At 44.7% G+C, this 20,191-nt stretch overlaps 1 protein-coding gene across 4 annotated transcripts in view; it reads right to left on the bottom strand.

The window, feature by feature from the left end:
• abcb9 (ATP-binding cassette, sub-family B (MDR/TAP), member 9) overlaps positions 1–5,799 on the bottom strand; it is a 102,962-nt gene extending 97,163 nt beyond the window's left edge. For all 4 annotated transcript variants that reach the window (XM_068054570.1, XM_068054572.1, XM_068054571.1 and 1 more), the window contains exon 1: positions 5,695–5,799. The gene's annotated coding sequence lies outside the window, so the exon portion shown is untranslated. The remainder of the gene's footprint in view (positions 1–5,694) is intronic.
• Between the last annotated feature and the right edge of the window lie 14,392 nt (positions 5,800–20,191).

The following is a 20,191-nucleotide window of genomic DNA, read 5'->3' as shown; positions in this document are numbered from 1 at the left end:
TCAATAATATCACACTTAAACCTATATTTATTTTGGGTAAAGCTACCAATTTTTTTGCAATCCAGAGTAAAACTGGGCCCACTTCAATGGACTGAGAATGGATCTGGCCCGGGTAAGTTGGAATCATAGATTGGCAGGCGAAACTGCAGCGGAACAATGGGCTGCCTTTAAAGAGGCGATAGTTCAGGTCCAGTCAAGGTACATTCCCACGAGGGGGCAAGGTAGGACAATCAAATCCAGAGCTCTCTGGATGACGAAAGAGAAGAGACTAACATGAGGCAGAGAAAAGGTGCATATGACAGATGTCAGGTGGATAATACAGAGAACCAGGTTTAGAAGGAAAGTGAAAAAACAAATGAGAAGCCAAGAGAGAGTATGAGAAGAGACTGGCAGCTAACATAAAATAGAATCCAAAAATTGTTTATGGACATATAAATAGTAAAAGGGTGGTAAAAAGAGGATTGGGGCTAATTAGGGACCTGTAAAGGGATTTACGTATGGAGGCAGGGGCATGGCTGAGGTACTTTGCATCTGTCTTTACCAAGAAAGATGATGCTACCTGATTCATAGTGAAAGAGGAGGTAGCTGAGACACTGAATGGCTAAACATTGCTAAAGAGGAGATGTTAGATAGGCTAGCCGTACTTAAAGTTGATAAGTCACCAGGAGCAGATGAGAGACATCCAAGGATACTGAGGGAAGTAGGGGTGGAAATTGTGGAAGCACTGGCCATAATCCTCCAAACCTACTTAGAGACAGGAGTGGTGCCAGATGACAAGAGATTTGCACATGTTACTCCCTATGTTCAAAAAGGGTGTAAGGATAAACCCAGCAACTACAAGCCAGTCAGTTTATCCTTGGTGGTGGGAGAGCTGTTAGAAACAATTCAGGACAATGTGGTTGATCTGGTGTACATGGACTTCCAAAAGGCATTTGATAAAGTGCCACATAACAGGCTTGTTGGCAATGTTGCAGCACATGGAATAAAAGGGATAGTGGTTGAATGACAGAAAAGGAGAGAAACGAGAGGGGCCACCATTATAGATTTAGGCTTTGTTAATGAAGATGGGCAAGTGGATGAAGTAACAATGGGTGACCATTTTGGAGATAGTGACCATAATACAGTTAGTTTTGGCATAATCGTGGAAAAGGACTTAGATAAAATAGGAGCAAAGGTTCTAAATTGGGGGAAGGCAAATTTTACAAAAGTGAGAGGTGACCTGGCGACAGCTACTTGAAGGAATATCAGTGGCAAACCAGTAGGAGGCATTCAAAACCAAGATACTACAGGCACAGTGTAGGCATGTCCTCACAAAAATAAAGAGCAGTACTGCCAAATCTCAAGCCCCCTGGTTATCTAGAAGTTTACAGGGTAAGTTAAAAGAAGAAAGAAAGCTTATGATGATCACAAAAAAATTAATACTTTAGAAAGCGTAGAGGAGTATAGAAAGTGCAGGGGTGAAGTCAAAAAAGAAATTAGAAAAGCCAAGAGAGGACATGAAAAATTATTGGCAGGTAAAATCAAGAAAAACCTGAGGATGTTTTATCAGTATATTAAGTGCAAGAGGATAACTAAGGAAAGGGTAGGGCCTATCAGAGATGTACAAGGGAACTTATGCGTGGATGCAGAAGATGTGGGCAGGGTTCTTAATGAGTTTTTTGCCTCTGTCTTCACAAAGTAGAGGGTTAATGTAGAGATTGTAGTTATAGAGGAGTGTGAAATATTAGACACGATTAGCATGATGAGAGGAAGTACTAGAGGGTCTGACATCTTTGAAAGTGGATAAATCGCCAGGGCCGGATGGATTGTATCCCAGGTTGTTAAAGGAAGTTAGGGAGGAAATAACGGATGTGCTGAGGATCATCTTCAAATCCTCACTGGATACGGGCGAGGTACCAGACGATTGGAGGTCTGCGAACGTTATACCATTGTTTAAAAAGGGTGCGAGGGATAGGCCAAATAATTAGAGGCCGGTCAGTCTGACCTCGGTGGTAGGTAAATTATTAGAATCAATTGTGAGAGACAGGATAAACTGCAGCTTAGAAAGGCACGAATTAATGACGGATAGTCAGCATGGATTTGTTAAGGGACGGTCCTGTCTTACTGTCTTACTGTTGAGGAAGTAACAAGGAGGATTGATGAGGGTAGTGCAGTGGATGTGATCTACATGGATTTTAGTAAGGCATTTGACAAGGTCCTACATGGCAGACTGGTCAGTAAAATGAAAGCCCATGGGATACAGGGGAATGTGGCAGGTTGGATCCAGAATTGGTTTAGTTACAGGAAACAAAGAGTAGTAGTCGACAGATGTTTTTGTAAATGGAAAGCTGTTTCCAGTGACGTTCCACAGGGCTCAGTGTTGGGTCCCTCGCTGTTTGTGGTTTATATTAATGAGTTGGATTTAAATGTGGGAGGCATAAGAACAAGAAATGCTGGAAATAGTCAGCAGGTTTGGCAGCATCTGTGGAGAGAGAAGCAGAGTGCGGGAGGCATGATTGGCGTGTAGTTGATAGTGAAGAGGATAGCTGTAGACTCTAGAATGATATCAATGGTTTGGTTGAGTGGGTGGAAAAGTGGCAAATGGAATTCAATCCGGAAAAGTGTGAGGTAATGCATTTGGGGAGGACAAATAAAGCGAGGGAATACACAATAAACGGGAGGATATTGAGAGGGGTAGAAGTGAGAGAGCTTGGAGTGCATGTTCACAGGTCCCTGAAGATGGCAGGACAGGTAGATAGAGTGGTGAAGAAGGCATATGGAATGATTTCCTTTATTGGCCGAGGTATAGAATACAAAAGCAGGGATGTAATGCTGGAACTGTATAGAACGCTGGTTAGGCCACAGCTGGAGTATTGTGTACAGTTCTGGTCACCACCTACAGGAAGAACAAAATTGCTCTGGAGAGAGTACAGAGGAGATTTACAAGAATGTTGCCAGGGCGTGAAAGTTGCAGTATTGAGGAAAGATTGGATCGGCTAGGGTTGTTTTCCTTAGAACAGAGGAGGCTGAGGGGTGACTTAATTGAGGTATACAAAATTATAAGCAGCCCAGATAGAGTAGACAGGAAGGACCTGTTTCCCCTTGCGGAGAGGTCAATTACTGGGGGGCACGGATTGAAGGTGATTGGTAGAAGGATTAGAGGGGACATGAGGAAAAGATTTTCACCCAGAGGGTGGTGGTGTCTGGAATTCACTGCCCAGATTGGTGGTGGAGACAGAAACCCTCAACTCATTTAAAAGGTACCTGGTCCTGAAGGGTTGGAACCATCAAGACTACGGACCAGGTACTGGAAAGTGGGATTAGATTGAGCGGCTAATTTTTTCAGCCAATGCAGACACGATGGGCTGAATGGCCTCCTTCCGTGCCGTAATTTTTTTGTGGTTTTATGGTGCACGGTTATTTTTTGTACTGGAGGAAAGTATATAGTGCAAGTCCCCAGGTGTTGGTGTTACGACCTCTGCTTTTCTTGATATATGTTCATGACCTAGACTTGGTGTAAAGGGCAGAATTTGAAAATTTCCAGGTGACACAAAGCTTGGAGATACTGTAAACTGTGAGGAGGACAACGATAAACTTCAAGAGCACATAGGCAGGCTGGTAAACATGGGCAAACAAGTGCAGATGAAACTTAATGCAGAGAAGTGTGAGGTAATTCATTTTGGTAGGAAGAACGAAGAGAGGGAATAAACATAAAAGGTAAAATTCTAAAGGGGTTGCAGGAACAGAGGACCTCGGACTATATGTGCACAAATCATTGAAGGTTGCAGGGCAGGTTGAGAAAGCAATTAATAAAGCATACAAGATCCTGGGCTTTATAAATAGGGACACAGAGTACAAGAATAAGGAAATTATGAGTGTCATGTTAGGCCACCACCTTCTAAGAATGAGGCACATTAATTTTGTCATGAACATTGATTTTAAACTGTTACTGGAGTGAAGAAAGGACTTGATAAAGAGATACACTGTGGCTGGAAAAAACATTTGCATATTAACAGACGGTGATTGGAAGGACAAAGGACCATTCTCTGATACATTCAACCCATAATGGACCTTGATCACCAGGTATTGTGTGTAAGAGGAGCATTCCAGAGACTGCTAAGGTGATACAATCCAAGAGGTGGTCAGACCAGTTAGTCACATGACTAACCTGCCTGGCAACTTGGTTTGTTTGAATTGTACAAACAGTTTAAACTGAGAGTGTCTGTTTGCTCCTGGACTGAGAAGACCTCTCCTGTCTGCTCCCATTTCTTTCTCACAAGCCTCTGAAGCCACATGAACCCCAAGACAGAAAAGTCTCCTACAGCAAACAAGGTTTAAGAAGAATACTGCGCCCCGACGAAAAGCAAGATCTACCTATAATCAAGGACTCTACAGTGATTCGAAGAACTGTAACAAAAACTCTTCAAATATTGCCTGAAACTTTTCCACTTTATTTTTCTTCTGCTCTTTTCTGTCTCTATTTCCATGTGTGTATCACATATGCATGTTAACGTGGGCAGGTCGTGTATCCATAGGCGTTAACTGAATGATACTTTAAGTTCAAGTTAATAAATTTCAACATTATTTCTTTAAACCTAAGAAAGCCTGTTTGTGCTGGTTTCTTTGCCTTATAATTGGAAAGCAGTGAACAAGGATTCACCAAGGGGGAGCTAAAAACAAGGTGTGTTTAAAATTTTCACTGTTACAGTAAGACCAGTTGAAGGCTGAGATGGAACCCCTAGACCTCTTTCTCACCTAGTCATAACAATGATAAACCTATATAAAGCAGTGGTTCTGCCTCAACTGGAGTATTGTGTCCAGTTCTGGCACCACACTTTAAGAAAGATGTGAAGGCATTAGAGAGGGTGCAGAAAAGATTCATGAGAATGGGTCCAGGGATGAGGAACTTCAGTTATAGATTGGAGAAGCTGAGGTTGTTCTCCTTGAAGAAAAGATTAAAAGAGATGTTCAAAATCATGAGGGCTTTGGACAGAGTAGATAGGGAGAAACTGTTCCCACTGGCTGAAGGATCCAGAACCAGAGGACACCAATTTAAGGTGATTGGAAAAAAAACAACGGTGGCATAAGAAAAAGCATTTTTATGCAGCAAATTTCTAGGATCTGAAATGCACTGCCTGAGAGTGTGGTGGAGGCAGGTTCAATCAAGGTTTCAAAACAGAATTGGATAATTAACTGAAGAGAAAATATTTTCAGGGCTACGGGGAAAAGGCAGGGAGTGGGACTAGTGAATTGTCACTCAAAGAGTTGGCATAGGTATGATGGGCCAAATGGCCTCCTTCTCAATGCCTACCAGCCTCAAACTCCAGAAATGAAAAGTTATTTTTTTACCATTCCACTGCACAACAGAAACATACAATGAATAAGCAGCACACCTGCTTAGGAGGCCAGCATAAAATCATAAAGGGTTAAACTGAGAGTTATGCAGCACTTTGGAAATTCGATAAACATTTTATTCAACTTCCTTGCATTATCATTGTTACAGTAATTAGGTATGCTATTTTCTGCTGACCTGGAGTTAGAAATTTATAAGCCATCTATCTTAAAACTTCCCTCATCAAACAGCAATTAAATTCTGACTGATTTCAGATCACATCAAAACATGAAACACAGACAGCAGAGAAGGAGTTGACCCCATCTAAGAGAAAGCTTCCTAATGACTTTACCAATTAAAAGTTACCATCTGACAGCACTCACCTGGATTTCCCTTAACTGGACCAAGGCAGAATCTGCTCAGCTAATGCCAGACTGGAGGCTTCACAACATGTGACACACCTCAAAAGGTAAGAAGGATCTTCTTAAACACTGGAGTGGCTCAAATTCCACCTCTGGGAGGAGCTAAGCGAAGAGGATTCATTGGTCAATTTGCAAAAGCTCGAATATTATAAAAGGTTCAACAGTATTTTCCTTATTAACGACTAATGTTCAAAGGGAAGGAAGTAGTGACTTCTGTCTGCTGTGGTGGTGTAATGTTTGCAAGCGCAGGGAGCCAGGGTGTTGGTGAAAATTAAAGTGTCCCCAACATGCAACTGCAGAGCTCCTAATCAGACCCTGTAGCACATCATTGAACAATGTCTCAGAGAAAATTGGCAGGCAGCCTACAAGATATCCACACTCTTACATCGGAAGCTTCGGCTTGGATATCTGAATTAGATATTGATAATTGATTTGTTTTTGACATTTACTCTTCTTAGGCAGTCCCTCAAGACCGAGGATGACTTAATTTCACTCCAGTTCGGTCTGTTCTAACATGGCTACACAAAATGCAGACTCTCCACATACGAGGCACGTGGTGTTTGAACAGTTGGATAGGCGAGATACTTGGGGGACTGTGCGTTCCTTCTGCTTCCTGGACTTGGCTTCTGCGCACTCCCATCGAAATCCCACTCAGTGCTTGGTACCTTCCCGAATGCACCTTCTCCATTTTGAGTGGTCAAGGGTCTGGGACTCCTATGAACATATGAACATACAAATTAGGAGCAGGAATAGGCCACTTCACCCCTCGAGCCTGCTCCGCCATTCAATAAGTTCACGGTTGAACTGATTACTCCACATTTACACCTACCCCCAATAACCTTTCACCCCCTTGCTTATCAAGAATCTATTTACCTCTGCCTTAAAAATATTCAAAGACTCTGCTTCCACTGCCTTTTGAGGAAGAGAATTCCAAAGATTCGCGACCCTCTGAGAGAAAACATTTCTCATAATCTCTCCCTTAAATAGGTGACCTCTTATTTTTAAACAGTGACCCCTAGTTCTTGATTCTCCCACAAGAGGAAACATCCTTTCCACATCCACCCTGTCAAGACCCCTCAGCATCTTATATGTTTCAATCAAGTTGCCTCTTACTCTTCTAAATTCCAGCGGATACAAGCCTAGCCTGTCCAATCTTTCCTCGCAAGACAACCCACCCATTCCAGGTATTAGTCTAGTAAACCTTCTCTGAACTGCTTCCAACACATTTACATCCTTCCTTAAATAAGGAGACCAATACTGTACACAGTACTCCAGATGTGGTCTCACTAGTGCCCTGCATAGCTTAATCATAACCTCACTACTTTTGTATTCAATTCCCCTCACGATAAACAAAAACATTCTATTAGCTTTCCTAATTATGTGCTGTACCTGCATACTAACCTTCTGCGATTCATGCACTAGGACACCCAGATCCTTCTGCATCTCAGAGCTCTGCAATCTCTCACTATTTAGATAATATGCTTCTTTTTTATTCTTCCTGCCAAAATGGATAATTTCCCACTTTCCCACATTATACTCCATTTGCCAGGTCTTTGCCCACTCACTTAACCTATCTATATCCCTTTGTAGCCTCCTTATGTCCTCTTCACAACTTACTTTCCTACCTATCTTTGTGTCATCAGCAAATTTAGCAACCATACCTTCGGTCCCTTCATCTAAATCATTTATATAACTTGTAAAAGGTTGAGGGTCCAGCACGGATCCCTGTGGCACACCACTCATTACATCTTGCCAACCAGAAAATGACCCATTTATGCCTACTCTCTGTTTCCTGTTAGCTAGTCAATCTTCTATCCATGCTAATATGTTACCCTCTACACCATGAGCTTTTATTTTCTGCAATAACCTTTGATGTGGCATCTTAGCAAATGCCTTCTGGAAATCTAAGTACAGTACATCCACCAGTTCCCCTTTATCCACAGCACATGTAACTCCTTCAAAGAATTCCAATAAATTGGTTAAACATGATTTCCCTTTCACAAAACCATGTTGACTCTGCCTGATTAACTTGAATTTTTCTAAATACCCTGCTATAACATCTTTAATAATAGCTTCTAACATTTTCCCTAAGACAGATGTTAAGCTAACTAGCCTGTAGTTTCCTGCTTTCTGTCTTCCTCCCTTTTCGAATAAAGGAGTTACATTCGCTATTTTCCAATCTAAAGGAGCCTTCCCCGAATCTAGGGAATTTTGGAAAATTAAAACTAACGCATCAACTATCTCAATAAAAGCAAAATTCTGCAGATGCTGGAAATCTGAAATAAAAACAAGAAATGCTGGAACCACTCAGCAGGTCTGGCAGCATCTGTGAAAAGAGAAGCAGAGTTAACGTTTCGGGTCAGTGACCTGCTGAGTGGTTCCAGCATTTCTTGTTTTTGCATCAACTATCTCACTAGCCACTTCTTTTAACACCCTAGGATGAAGTCCATCAGGACCCGGGAACTTGTCAACCTGCAGCTCCAACAATTTGTTCAGTACCAGTTCCCTGGTGATTGTAATTTTCTTGAGTTCCTCCCTCCCTTCCATTTCCTGGCTTACAGCTAATACTGGGATGTTACTTGTATCCTCAATAGTGAAGACCGATGCAAAATATCTGTTCAATTCATCTGCCATCTTCTTGTTATCCATTATTAATTCCCCAGACTCACTTTCTATAGGACCAATGCTCACTTTGTTAACTCTTTTCTTTTTAAAATATCTATAGAAACTTTTACCCATCTTTGTGCAATTATAGGCTTTTTCCTTAAGTTTGATACTATCTTTAACTGTTTTAGTTTAACCACAGATGGCAGGTTCCACCTTTGGAATTTTTATTTCTCGTTGAAATGTATCTGTACTGTGTATTCTGAAATATCCCCTTCAATATCTGCCACTGCATCTCTATTGATCTATCCCTTAACCTGATTTTCCAGTTCACTTTAGCTAGCTCAGCTTTCATGCCCTCATAATTGCCCTTATTTAAGTTTAAAATACTAGTCTTGGACCCACTCTTCTCTCCCTCAAACCGAATGTAAAATTCAATCATATTATGATCGCTGCTACCTAGGGGCGCCTTAACTATGAAGTCATTAATTATTCCTATCTCGTTGCACAATGCCAGGTCTAGTATAGCCTGCTCTCTGGTTGGGGATGGGTATATTGGATTTCTTCAGGGATGCCTTGAGAACGTCCCTAAAGCGTTTCCTCTGTGCTCCTGGGAGTCTTTTGTCGCAGTGAAGCTCAGAGTACAGCAGTTGATTCAGGAGCCTGGTGGCAGGCGTGCGAGGGACGTGGCCCACCCAGCGAAGCTCATTTTGAGTGATTAGCACATCGATGCTGGGAATGTTGGCTTGGCAGAGGATGCTGATATTACACTGCCTATCCTGCCAATGGACATGAAGGATTTTGTGGAGACAGTGTTGGTGATATTTCTCCAGTGCCTTGAGGTGCCTGCTGTAGATTGTCCATGTCTCTAAAGCATATTGGAGCACAGGGATCACTGTAGACTGGTACACCACGATCTTAGTCCCGAGTTTGAGGTCCTGGTCCTCGAACACTCTCCTCAACCAAAGGCAGAGCTGGCACACTGAAGCCAGTGGTGGATTTCATCATCTATGTCTGCCTATGTTGAGTAAGACTCCCACACAATGTGGAAAATTGTCCACATTTTCTAGGATCTCAATGTGCATCCTGATCAACAGAGGATGATGATGTGCTGCAGGAGTGGGTTGGAAGAGGACCTTAGTTTTCCGGATCTTTAAAGTAAGGCCCATCCTCTTGTATGCTTCATTGAAGGAGTTAGCGATGACTTGGAGCTCAGTCTCCGAGTGAGCACAAACACAAGCATTGTTTGCATATTGTAACTCGATGACTGAGGTTGGAGTAACCTTTGTTTTGGAATGGAGCTGACAGAGGTTGAATAACTTCCCATCTGTCCTGTAGGTTATAGGATCTGTGGTGGTCCCATTGGTAAGGATTATCTCTTACATGTCATCATGTGGGGAGGCAGTAGCATAGTGGTATTATCACTGGACTAGTAACCCAGAGACCCAGGGTATTTCTCTGGGGACATGGGTTCGAATCACACCGCAGCAGAAGGTAGAATTTGAATTTAATTAATAAATCTGGAATTAAAAGTTAGTCTAATGATGGCCATGAAACCATTGTCGATTGTTGTAAAAATCCATCTGATTCACTAATGCCCTTTAGGGAAGGAAATCTGTTGTCCTTACCTGGTCTGGCCTACATGTGACTCCAGATCCACAGCAATGTGGTTAACTCTTAAATGCCCTCTGAAATGGACTAGCAAGCCGCTCAGTTGTATCTAACTGCTACAAGCTCAATGAAACCGGACGGACCACCCGGCATCGACCTAGGCACCGGAAACAAAAACGGCAAACCCAGCCCTGTTGACCCTGCAAAATCCTCCTTACTAACATCTGGGAGCTTGTGCCAAAGTTGAGAGAGCTGTCCCACAGACTAGTCAAGCAACAGCCTGACATAGTCATACTCACTGAATCATACCTTACAGAAAATATCCCTGATACTGCAATCACTATCCCTGGGTATGTCCTGTCCCACCAGCAGGACAGACACAGCAGAGGTGGTGGCACTGTGGTATACAGTAGGGAGGGAGTTGCCCTGAGAGTCCTCAACATTGACGCCAGACCCCTTGAAGTCTCATGGCATCAGGTCAAACATGCTGATTACCACCTACTGCCCTCCCTCAGCTGATGAATCAGTCCACCTCCATGTTGATCACCATTTGGAAGAAGCACCGAGGGTGGCAAGGGCACAGAATGTACTCTGGGTGGGGGACTTCAATGTCCATCACCAAGATTGGTGCGGTAGCACCACTACCGACCGAGCTGGCCGAGTCCTAAAGGACATATCTGCTAGACTAGGTCTGCGGCAGGTGGTGAGAGAACCAACAAGAGGGAAAAACATACTTGACCTCATCCTCACTAATCTGCCTGCCACAGATACATCTGTCCATGACAGTATTGGTAGGAGTGACCACCGCACAGTCCTTGTGGAGACGAAGTCCCGCCTTCACATTGAGGATACCGTCTATCGTGTTGTGTGGCACTATCACCGTGCTAAATGGGATAGATTTCAAACAGATCTAGCAATGCAAAACTGGGCATCCATGAGGCGCTGTGGGCCATCAGCAGCAGCACAATTGTACTCAACCATAATCTGTAACCTCATGGTCCGGCATATCCCCCACTCTACCATTACCATCAAGCTGAGAGACCAACCCTGGTTCAATGAAAGTGCAGGAGGACATGCCAAAAGCAGCACCAGACATACCTCAAAATGAGGTGTCAACCTGGTGAAGCTACAACACAGGATTTGCGTGCCAAACTGCGTAAGCAGCATGCGAGAGACAGAGCTAAGTGATCCCATAACCAACAGATCAGATCTAAGCTCTACAGTCCTGCCACATCCAGCCGTGAATGGTGGTGGACAAATTAAACAACTAACTGGAGGAGGTGGCTCCCCAAATATCCTCAATGATGGGGGAGCCCAGCACATCAATGCGAAAGATAAGGCTGAAGCATATGCAACAATCTTCAGCCAGAGAACCAAGTTAATGATCCATCTCTGCCTCCTCCTGAAGTCTCCAGCATCACAGATGCCAGACTTCAGCCAATTCAATTCACTCCGCATGATATCAAGAAATAACTGAAGGCACTAGATACTGCAAAAGCTATGGGCCCTGACAATATTCCGGCAATAGTACTGAAGACCTGTGCTCCGGAAGTTGCCGTGCCCCTAGCCAAGCTGTTCCAGTACAGCTACAACACTGACATCTACCCAACAATGTGGAAAATTGCCCAGGTATGTCCTGTACACAAAAAGCAGGACAAGTCCAACCCGGCCAATTACTGCCTCATAAGTCTACTCTCAATCATCAGCAAAGTGATGGAAGGAGTCATCGACAGTGCTATCAAGTGTCATTTGCTTAGTAATAACATGCTCAGTTTGGGTTCCGCCAGGGTCACTCAGCTCCTGACCTCATTACAGCCTTGGTTCAAACATGGACAAAAAAGCTGAACTCAAGAGTGAGGTGAAAGTGACTGCCCTTGACATCAAGGCAGCATTTGACCGAGTATGGCATCAAGGGGCCCTAGCAAAACTGGTCAATGGGAATCGGGGGAAAACTCTCCGCTGGTTGAATTGTAGCTAAAGCAAAGGAAGATGGATGTGGTTGTTGGAGGTCAATCATCTCAGCTGCAGGACCTCACTTCAGGAGTTTCTCAGGGTAGTGTCAGAGGCCCAACCATCTTCAGCTACTTCATCAATCATAAGGTCAGAAGTGGGGATGTTCACTGATGATTGCACAATGTTCAGCATCATTCACAACTCCTCAATACCTACACCCCAAATACTGCAGTGGTTCAAGAAGGCAGCTCTCCACCACCTTCTCAAGGGCAATTAGGGATGGGCAATAAATGCTGGCCTGGCCTGTGACGCCCACATCCCATGAATGAATTTTAAAAATGTAGTAGGCGAAGGATGGTGACAAATTTCTGAGGGCAGCCAACCTTGAGCAGGACTCTCCATAAACACTCACGATTGACGGAGTTAAAGGCTTTTGTGAGATTAAAAAAGACCATGTACAGCGGTTGATGCTGCTCTCTACATTTTTCTTGGATTTGCCGTGTAGTGAAGATTATATCTGTAGTGCCTCTTAGATGGTGAAATCCACATTGTGGCTCTGGGAGGAGTTCTTCCGCTACTGGAATGAGACTATTGAGAAGAATCCTTGTGATGAACTTCCCTGTGGCAGACAGAAGGAAGACTCCCCTGTAGTTACCACAATCAGATTTGTCGCCTTTCTTGAAAATGGTCACAATCGCGGTGTCCCAGAGATCCCCTGGCATGTGCTCCGCTTCCCAGATAAGGGATATGAGATGGTGCAATCGCGCTAGGGGTGTACCACCCCCATATTTCAGGATTTCAACAGGAAGTCAATCTACTCCAGAGGCCTTGTTGTTTTTCAGCTGACGGATGGTTTTTCCAACTTCATTCCGGTTCGGAGCAGTGCCAAGGCTGATCTGGGTAGTGTACTCAGGAGTAGAGACAAGGACACTTGGGTCAAAGACAGAGTTTGTTTAATTCATTCATGGGATGTGCGCGTCGCTGGCCAGGCCAGCTTTTATTGCCCATCCCTAATTGCCCTTGAGAAGGTGGTGGTGAGCTGCCTTCTTGAACTGCTGCAGTCCATGTGAGGTAGGTACACCCACAGTGCTGTTAGGAAGGGAGTTCCAGGATTTTGACCCAGCGACAGTGAAGGAACGGTGATATAGTTCCAAGTCAGGATGGTGTGTGACTTGGAGAGGAACTTGCAGGTGGTGGTGTTCCCGTGGATTTTCTGCCCTTGTCCTTCCAGTTGGTAGAGGTGGCGGGTTTGGAAGTCTTGATTGAGAAGCTCTTTGAAATGCTCCCTCCAACAAACTCTGACTCTCCCTCTGTCCTTGATGAGCTCTCCTCCATTCTTGGCTCTCAGCAGGTGGGCCCTTGAGTGTTTGGACCATGGGACTTGACAGCTCTGAAGAATCCATGCATGTCGTGGTTGTCCACAAGCTGTTGAACCTCCCGTGCTCTTTCCACCCACCATTTTATTACTACCATATGAAAGAAGAATGAACTATGCTATGTGTTCACTGAGGGGAATATGGATAGTCTTCCCAGCACGAAAGATAAGTTTCCAGGGGTGGGAGAGAGAAAATAATTTTTTTTAAATTATAGCAATTTGAGATAAGACAATTCCTGATAGGCTGAAGGAAATTTAAGAAAACCAAGGCCCAAAGCCCCAGTGGATTTCAAACAAGGGAACTAAAAGTGGTGGCCAGCGAAATCAGTCAAGGCTTTGCCACTATCTCTTGAAAGTAATTAGCATGCAGCTGGCTTTAAAGAGGGGCATAGGGAGGACCCAGCAACTACAGGCCAGTGGGACTAACATGGGGTGTGAGTAAGGAAACATGGAGATGGAATAGAATGGCATGAGGGAGTGAGCATGGATTTCTGGAAAAGAGGTCTTAAATTTGCCAGAGTTCTTTCAGAAAATAACAGAACTGTTAGATTTCTGCAAGAGTTATATTGTGCAGACAAGTGATTCATGCACAGGTACGAAGGTATTGTAAAGGAGCTAACTTCTGAGGTGGAATTCAAATTTAGCAAACCAGAGAAAGTGCAGTTCCTCCTGTACAAGTGAAGCTTACATGTCACTCCATCCCTCTGCACCACCTCTGGAGAACATCAACCACATTCGGCTGTTTACAATATCTGCAACTGTCAAGCAAGTGACAACCTTCAGTTATCTGTAGAATCCAGAGAGGTTGGGATTGTTCTCCACAGAGCAGAAAAGATTAAAGGGAGATTTAATAGACGTGTTCAGTATCATGAGGGGCTTTGATAGAATGAATAAGGAGGAACTGCTTCCACTGGCAGTAGGATCAGTAACCAGGGGACACAGATTTAAAATGTTCAGCAAAAGAATTAGAGGGAAGATGAGGAAAATTGTTCTTATGTTCTAATCTTGAATGCACTGTCTGAAAGGATGGTGGAAGCAAATTCAATGGTAAATTTCTAAAGGAAATGGATATCTAATTGAAAAGGAAAAATCTGCAGGGCTACAGAGAAAGAGGTGGGGAGTGGGACTAATTGAAGCCAGCAGGGGCGTGATGGACCAAACTGTCTCCTTCGGTGCTGTTAGATTCTATGATAACTGCAATGTTTGCAAAGGGAAGCACATTCATCCTGTGGTGATGGGCGGAGGTGGGAAATAGTATCAGCCAGAAAGAGCAAGGAGATTGCATTCAGCGGCTAGGTTCCCAAGGGTTTGAGGAATTGTGTGTGGTTCCCAGGTAGGGATCAGGGCTCCCATATCAATGCCACAGCATTCATCAATAAAATGGTTTATATGTAATCACTGTTTGGATAGTATCTGGCCACTTAAACATCAGCAACATGTCTGCAGCAGTTATCCAAGCAGTCATGGAATCAATCAGTACTGACTTTCTGGACAGAAGCTCTGTTACAGGCTGAAGTTTCTCTGGTTTGGTTTATATATTAAGCAGGCTGAGTAAATTGCTGACACCATATGAAATGTCCTGATTTATTCAACGTGTGTGGTCATTTTTCAAATTGCTCTGTGCACCACTCACCTCCATTTACTCTTTGTAGCACTTGAAAGAAAAAACTTGCATATATGTTTCACCTTTCACATCTACAAGATATTCCAAAGTGCTTCACAGCCAGTGAAGTGTAGTCTCTGTTATAAGCAAAAATTACAGGTAACTTGTGCACAGCAAGACCCCACTAACAGCCGTGAGATAAATGAGCATATAACCTGTTTTAGTGATGTCGGATAAATGGTGAGCAGCACATTATGCGAATTCCTCAACTCTTCTTCAAACGGTGCCATGAGATCTTTGACAACTCAGAGGGCAGACAGGACCTCAGTGTTAACACCTCATCCAAGAGTTGGCAATGCAGCACTCCCTCAATATTGCATTGAAGTGTCCGCCTGGATTAATGACTCAAGTCTCTGAAGTCACTAAAAGCTGGCATGCAAGTGCAGCAAGGGATTTTGAATACAGGGGGTAAAGATGTCTCGCTGCAATTATATAGAGCCTTGGTGATTCCACACCTGGAGTATTGTGTACAGTTTTGGTCTCCTTACCTAAGGAAGGATATACCTGCCATAGAGGGATTGCAATGAAGATTCACCAGACTGATTCCTGGGATAGTGGGATTGTCCTATGAGGAGAGATTGAGGAGACTGGGCCTGTATTCTCTAGAGTGGGTGATCCCATTGAAACTTACAAAATTCTTACAGGGCACAACAGGGTAGATGAGGATAGGATGTTTCCCCTGGCTGGTCTGTCTAGAACAAGGGGATACAGTCTCATAATAAAGGGTAGACCATTTAAGACTGACATGAGGAGGAATTTGTTCACTCAGAGGGTGGTGAATCTTTGGAATTCTCTACCCCAGAAGGCTGTGGAGGCTCAGTCATTGAGTATGTTCAAGACAGAAGTTAACAGATATCTGGATACGGGAAAGTGGTGTTGAGGTAGATTATCAGCCATGATCTGTTCGAATGCCAGAGCAGGCTTGACGGGCTGAATGGCCTTCACCCGGTCCTGGGTTCCTATGATTGGGGTTTGAACCTATGGCCTTTAAACTCAGATGATAGTGCTACCCACTGAGCCAAAGCAGATATTCTTTATGTAATAATTTTGGAATTACAACTTTTTTTCCGACGTTATTTACTATATAGAGTAACCACAACAAATTGCATTTATAAAGATAAAAGCAAAATACTGCGGATGCTGGAAATCTGAAACAAAAACAAGAAATACTGGAATCACTCAGCAGGTCTGGCAGCATCTGTGGAAAGAGAAGCAGAGTTAACGTTTCGGGTCAGTGACCCTTGTTCGGAACTGACAAATATTAGAAAAGTCACAGATTATAAACAAGTGAGGTGGGGGTGGGGCAAGAGATAACAAAGGAGAAGGTGCAGATTGGACCAGGCCACATAACTGACCAAAAGGTCACGGAGCAAAGGCAAACAATATGTTAATGGTGTGTTGAAAGACAAAGCATTAGTACAGATTAGGTGTTAATACACTGAATATTGAACAGCAGCAAGTGCAAACCTGAAAAAAAACAACCTGAAAAAAACAGTGGGTAAGCCAACTGAACAAACTAAGATGAAATGAAATAAATGCAAAAAAAGATTGTAAAAAATGTAAAAAGGAATGTAAAAAAAAGGAAGAAAAAATAACTAAAAATGAAAGTAAAATGGGGGGCTGTCATGCTCTGAAATTATTGAACTCAATGTTCAGTCTGGCAGGCTGTAGTGTGCCTAATCGGTAAATGAGATGCTGTTCCTCGAGCTTGCGTTGATGTTCACTGGAACACTGCAGCAATCCCAGGACAGAGATGTGAGCATGAGAGCAGGGGGGAGTGTTGAAATGGCAAGCAACCGGAAGCTCAGGGTCCTGCTTGCGGACTGAGCGGAGATGTTCCGCAAAGCGGTCGCCCAGTCTGCGCTTGGTCTCCCCAATGTAGAGGAGACCACACTGTGCGCAGCGAATACAGTATACTACATTGAAAGAAGTACAAGTAAATCACTGCTTCACCTGAAAGGAGTGTTTGGGGCCTGGGATAGTGAGGAGAGAGGAGGTAAATGGGCAGGTATTACACCTCCTGCGATTGCAGGGGAAGGTGCCCTGGGACGGGGACGAGGTGGTGGGGGTAATGGAGGAGTGGACCAGGGTGTCGCGGAGGGAACGATCCCTTCGGAATGCTGACAGGGGAAGGGAGGGGAAGATGCGACTGGTAGTGGCATCACGCTGGAGGTGGCGAAAATGACGGAGGATGATCCTTTGGATATGGAGGCTGGTGGGATGAAAAGTGAGGACAAGGGGAACCCTGTCACGGTTCTGGGAGGGAGGGGAAGGGGTGAGGGTAGAGGTGCGGGGAATGGGTCGGACACGGTTGAGGGCCCTGTCAACCACAGTGGGGGGAAATCCTCGGTTGAGGAAAAAGGAGGTCATATCAGAAGCACCGCCATGGAAGGTAGCATCATCAGAGCAGATGCGTCGGAGACGGAGAAACTGGGAGAATGGAATGGAGTCCTTACAGGAGGTAGGGTGTGAAGAAGTGTAGTCGAGGTAGCTGTGGGAGTCAGTGGGCTTATAATGGATATTGGTAGACAACCTATCCCCAGAGATGGAGACAGAGAAGTCGAGGAAGGGAAGGGAAGTGTCAGAGATGGACCATGTAAAGGTGAGAGAAGGGTGGAAATTGGAAGCAAAGTTGATAAAGTTTTCTAGTTCGGGGCGGGAGCAGGAAACGGCATCGATACAGTCATCAATGTACCGGAAAAAGAGTTGGGGGAGGGGGCCTGAGTAGGACTGGAACAAAGAATGCTCGACATATCCCACAAAAAGACAGGCATAACTAGGACCCATGCGGGTACCCATAGCGACACCTTTTACTTGAAGGAAGTGCATGGAGTTGAAGGAGAAGTTGTTCAATGTGAGAACAAGTTCAGCCAGGCGGAGGAGGGTGTTGGTGGATGGGGACTGGTTGGGCCTCTGTTCCAGGAAGAAGCGAAGAGCCCTCAAACCATCCTGGTGGGGGATGGAGGTGTAGAGCGATTGGACGTCCATAGTGAAGAGGAGGCGGTTGGGACCAGGAAACTGAAAATTACGTAGGGCGTCAGAAGAGTCACGGATGTAGGTGGGAAGAGACTGGACCAGCGGAGAAAAGATAGAGTCAAGATAGGAAGAGATAAGTTCAGTGGGGCAGGAGCAGGCTGACACAATGGGTCTGCCGGGACAGTCCCGTTTGTGGATTTTGGGAAGGAGGTAGAAGCGGGCTGTCCGGGGTTGTGGGACTATGAGGTTGGAAGCCGTAGAGGGAAGATCTCCAGAGGAGATGAGGTCAGTGACAGTCCTTTGGACGGTGGCTTGATGTTCAGTGGTGGGGTCATGGTCCAGAGGGAGGTAGGAAGAGGTGTCTGCGAGTTGGCGTTGAGCTTCTGCAAGGTAGAGGTCGGTACGCCATACAACAACAGCACCACCCTTGTCTGCAGGTTTGATGACCATGTCGGGGTTAGACCTGAGAGAACGGAGTGCCTCAAGTTCAGAGGGGGACAGGTTAGAGTGAGTGAGGGGGGCAGAGAAATTGAGATGAAAACTGTCGGCGAGACATTGGTTCCATGTAATAATATAGTATCTTTAACAAAACAAAACGTAGTAAAACATTCCAAGGAGCATTAGCAAACAGAATTTGACACCAATTTTCAATTCCTGGTGCACATTTCTGTTTTACATGTTGCCTTCGCTCTGTTATTGTTCCTTTGATGATCACAAGTTTCTCATTCTCATCTGTCTTCCTACTGATTAATTTCATCTTCTATTGGATTCACGGTCGGAGGGTCAGTACTGAAGGAGCACTGCACTGTCGGAGGGTCAGTACTGAGGGAGCACTGCACTGTCGGAGGGTCAGTACTGAGGGAGCACTGCACTGTCGAAGGGTCAGTACTGAGGGAGCACTGCACTGTCGGAGGGTCAGTACTGAGGGAGCACTGCATTGTCGGAGGGTCAGTACTGAGGGAACACTGCATTGTCGGAGGGTCAGTACTGAGGGAGCACTGCATTGTCGGAGGGTCAGTACTGAGGGAGCACTGCACTGTCGGAGGGTCAGTACTGAGGGAACACCTGCACTGTCAGAGGGTCAGTACTGAGGGAGCACTGCACTGTCGGAGGGTCAGTACTGAGGGAGCACTGCATTGTCGGAGGGTCAGTACTGAGGGAGCACTGCATTGTCGGAGGGTCAGTACTGAGGGAACACTGCACTGTCGGAGGGTCAGTACTGAGGGAGCACTGCACTGTCAGAGGGTCAGTACTGAGGGAGCACTGCACTGTCGAAGGGTCTGTACTGAGGGAGCGCTGCAATGTCAGAGGGTCAGTACTGAGGGAGTGCAGCACTGTCGGAGGGTCAGTACTGAGGGAGTGCCGCACTGTTGCTGTCTTTCAGATAAGACAAATTGAGACGCTGTCTGCCCTCGCAGTTGGATACAAAAGATCTGTTGGCAATATTCGAAGAAGAGCAGGGATATTCCCCCCAGTGACCTGGACAATAATTATCCCTCAACCAACAGATTAACTGGTCATTAACACATTGCTGTTTGTGGGATCTTACTGTGCACAAATCAGCTGCCATATTTCCCTACATTATTACAGTGACTACACTTTAAAAGTACTTTGAAGTGTTGTTAAGTGCTTTGGAACATGCCAAAGACATAAAAGGCAAGAGATAAATATCATTCCTTTCCAATCTTATAAATTGTAGGTCAGGGAGCTGCTGTCAAAGTGATCTTGATGAGTTGCTGCCATGTATCCTGTAGCTAGTGGACACTGCAGCCTGAATGCAGAGGGAGTGGTTATTGAGTTCAGCGGTAAGAGTACTGATCAAACAAGCTGCTCCGTCCCAGATGGTGTCAAGCCTCTTTATTGTTCTTCTACGGCTACACCCATCCAGGCAAGTGGCGAGTATCTCATCATACTTTGGACTTACGTTTTGTGGATGATGGATAAGCTTTAAGGACTCAGGCGGTGAGCCACTTGTCACCTCTGCCCTATTGTAGTAGCCACAATGTTGATATGTTTGTGCCAGTTAAGTTTTTACATAAACATTGGTGACCTGCAAGGTGTTGAGGGTGATACTGACCCTCTGACTGTGAATCCAATAGAAGATGAAATTAATCAGTAGTAAGACTCGATGATGGTGGTGCTACTGTAAGTCAGGGGCAATAGCTGTGCCTTCTCTAGTTCGAGATGATCATTACTTGTCACTTATGTGCAGTGAATGCCATTTGTCACCCCAAGCCTAGATATTAACCAGGGTCCTGCCATCAATGGAGCAGAAG

The sequence above is a fragment of the Heterodontus francisci genome, chromosome 23, assembly GCF_036365525.1.
Source record: "Heterodontus francisci isolate sHetFra1 chromosome 23, sHetFra1.hap1, whole genome shotgun sequence".
Classification (NCBI taxonomy): Eukaryota; Metazoa; Chordata; class Chondrichthyes; order Heterodontiformes; family Heterodontidae; genus Heterodontus; species Heterodontus francisci.
Note: the sequence above shows the minus strand (reverse complement) of the source record. Positions and strands in the feature narration are given on the sequence as shown.